Consider the following 3,268-nt stretch of genomic DNA (forward strand, 5'->3'; position numbering starts at 1 on the left):
CAGGCTCCAGCTGACCAACAAGGCTGTCCCTGACCTCGTGAGGCCACTACAAAAGTGGGGGGTCCTGAGCTGGATCTCTTATTTCCGAGGCTCCTGGAATGCCCCCCCCCCCAGAGCACTGACCACTTGGGCCACAGTCCACAAGCCTCCAGATCAGCGGGGTGTGCAGACACCCGCCTGGGGCCCAAACCCCAACCCCCCCCTTCTGCCCAGGCGGCCTCCCCCCATGGCTTCTGAAGAACGATACGGGAGACCAGGCAGTGGTGGAGCGTGTCGGTGATCAGGGACCCCTTTATTAGACATTTACAAAGTGAGAAGTGAGCACAGGCCTGTCGCCGGAGACGGGGTCCTTGGGTGCCATTGGAGGGGAGGAGGGTTAGGCTGGCCCCTGCGTTGTTCTCCGTCGGCTTCTCCCCACCAGCCTCTTTACCTCCGACTCTGAAACCCAGGTGAGACACGGTAAACTCTGTTATCCAGCACGAGGCATTCTAGTCACTCAACTACTGAAGGGGCAGCCTGGGGTCGAGGTTCTGGGTTCAAATTTGACCTCAGATGGGTACTAGCTGGGGGACCCTGGGCAAGTGGATTAACTCCATGTGCCTAGGACTGAGGAGAAGGGATCTAAAAAATCAAATATTCCAGTTAACAGAAGAACACCAGGACCACATACGAGGGTCATCCATTGGCAGAAACATGTACCGTCCCGGGGGGAGCCTGGCCACAGGTTGGGAAGGCACTTGAGGGCCGGACAGGGCCATAGTGAGGGTCTGAGGCCCCAGGCCTGGCCCTGAGCGAACCCAAACTGGCTTTCCCAGAATTATGGATAACAGAATTCCCGGCACAAAACAGCCCCCCAGGCGCCGAGCAGACTCGGGGGAGGCTGGGAAGTCTTCCTAGTGCCGGCGCCGGCCCCGGGGCACGATGTATAGCGATGCTCTAAGAAATAAAAAAGTTAAAGTTACAGAAGAAACTCGTCCAGCCTGACATGGAACATCCGTCGTTTTAGGGCTGCCTGTCTGAGGCGTGTGTTCAGGAAGCCGCCTTTGCCCGCCGGCACAAGCCACCAACCTCGCTCGAACCCATCGGCTGCCCGGAATGACCAAGTGGGAGCTCGTGGGACAAGCCTGCGTGGGGGCCGTGGACCGCCCCTCCCCCCGGGGTACCCTCCCCCCAGCCCGGTGTGGGGCGCGCCGGAAGACGTGGCCCGAAACTGGTGGATTTAAAAAAAGCTTCTGTATTCCGATATCTCCAAAAGAAAGTCAATAGAAAATGGGTGAGTGGACACGCACGCACGCATTCACACCTATGTACAGGCCAAAGCCCGGCCGGCCCTTGTCCCCATGACCCGCCTCCCCTCGGAGCCGGCAGAGGACGCCACCACGCCAGAGCCCGGAAACCATACAAACAAACGGCCTTTACTCTTAGTCTAAGCAAACATGGGTTAAAACATTCTGAAAAGCGGCATCCTTGGATTTCTTCATCTTCTCGATCGCCCGGTGCAGGTCTTGCTGTTGCACTGGCCGAATCTCATCTTCATCACGGCTAAAAGGCAAACACAAGGCCGACACACTGAGGCGGGGATCTAGGGGGGCGCGGGAGACGTTTCGGGGGGGCCCAGACCTTCCCGGGGCTCCCCCAGCCCAGGGCAGGCGCTGACCCACCCCGATGGGAAGAAAATGCGACCAGCTGCTGGCCAGCCGCACTGCGAGAGCCCAGACTGCACTTTCTTTTTCCTTTTGTCGTTTAACCAAGGAAAATTCTGAATAAAGAGCTTCCGCTTCCCCGCGGCTCTGTTCTGTTATTTAATATTGAGAAAAACGCCTCCATCTGTTAGAGAACCACCGGAGCCGCACCCCAGGGGATCACCGGCAATGAGCCCCGGATGCCTCGGGGTGCTCTGTGTGTGGGGGGTGACCACAGGGGGGTGCAGAGCCCCCCAGGGCTGAGCGAGGGCCCCCGGAGCACCCGTGCCTATGAGCGGGCTGCTACAATAAGCTCTGCCCAAAGCCAGCTTTCGGGGCTCCCAGGGACCGAGTCTGCTGCTGGGATGAACGGGGGGACACATCAGGGGACCCCCCCAACTCTCAGGCCTTGCTGCCAGCACAGGAGGGCCAGAATTCAGCTGGAAATCCCGCTGGCCCCGGACCGGTTCTGGCCTCCAGGAATTCTAGCTGCCCTTGGAAACAGGGTGGGAAAGAGGAGGCGCTGGGCGCCCCCCCCCCCGGCTCTCCTTCAGGGCCGTCCTAATGGCTGGGCGGCTCTCTGGGCTCTCTGGGTCCGGCCCCGGTCACCCAACTTCCAACCCTGCGCCTCCGAGCCAGAACGGACCCAGCCTATTGCTGTTGGGGCGCTAGGCTTCTTCAGGGCCCTGCACCCCCACTTCTGTGTTCTCTGGGGACCCCGGGATCTGCTGCCCTGTACCTCCGCTCACCCCTTCGTCGGGCTTCCACCCTCTCATTCTCTCCTGCGAGGGGCCCCGTCCTGTTAACCCCCCAAACCGCCTTGAAGCCAATGACCGAAGCGGCAGCGGTAGGAGGAGGTTCAGAAGTCCGACCCCCCGTCTGAACCTTTTAAAGCTCCGCACCCGGCCCTGCTGCTGAGAGGGGCGTCCGAGGGGGCCCCTCCTCACTCCCGGCACCCCCAGGCTCGGGCTCCCGCCGGCACCCACCTCTCTTCGGAGGCAGAATTCACGTACTCCCGGACGCACAGGAGGGCGGCATCGCGGCACATCTCCTTCAGGTCGCTGCCCGAGAAGCCGTCCGTCTCTTTGGCCACTTCCAGCAGGTCCACGTGCCTGTCCACCTGCACGCAGAAGGCAGACGAGGCTGCAGCCGCCGGGAGGGGCGGAGGGGCGGCCGGGGGGGGGGGGGGCCTGGGTTCAAATCGGGCCTCAGACCCTTCGCAGCTCTGTGAACCCCCCGGACTAGCCCTTCCTGTTCCGCCTCGAACCAGGGCGCCGAGGAGGCTGCGCAAAGCTCCGGGGTCCGGGGCGGCCCTCGGCCAGGGACCCACCGCAGAAGCAGCGGCCGGAAGCGCTACAAAGAGCCGCCGCTTCTTGCAGGCCGCCCTGGTCTGCCCTCGCTTCCTCGGGTGCCGCGAGCAGGAGGCCGGGCCGGAGGCAGGCAGGACAGGCCCAGCCTCCCTTGACACGGCCGGCACGTGGCAGCCCGGAGCCCCCCGGAGCCCCCCGTTTCTACTCACGTTTTCATTCTTCAGGATCAGCTTCAGGATGGCTTCTCTCTGCTTCAGGGCCTGCACGAGACGGGGC

General features: G+C 62.5%; 1 long non-coding RNA gene across 1 annotated transcript; it reads right to left on the minus strand.

Annotated features, from left to right (window-relative positions):
• Positions 1-261: 261 nt before the first annotated feature.
• LOC123255573 lies at positions 262-3,261 on the minus strand. Its single transcript, XR_006506775.1, has 3 exons — positions 3,202-3,261; positions 2,669-2,802; positions 262-1,542 (listed from the first exon to the last, which is right to left on the minus strand). It is a non-coding gene; the product is annotated as an uncharacterized LOC123255573 (long non-coding RNA).
• Positions 3,262-3,268: the final 7 nt, after the last annotated feature.

The sequence above is a fragment of the Gracilinanus agilis genome, unplaced genomic scaffold (assembly GCF_016433145.1).
Source record: "Gracilinanus agilis isolate LMUSP501 unplaced genomic scaffold, AgileGrace unplaced_scaffold48925, whole genome shotgun sequence".
In the NCBI taxonomy this organism is placed as follows: Eukaryota; Metazoa; Chordata; class Mammalia; order Didelphimorphia; family Didelphidae; genus Gracilinanus; species Gracilinanus agilis.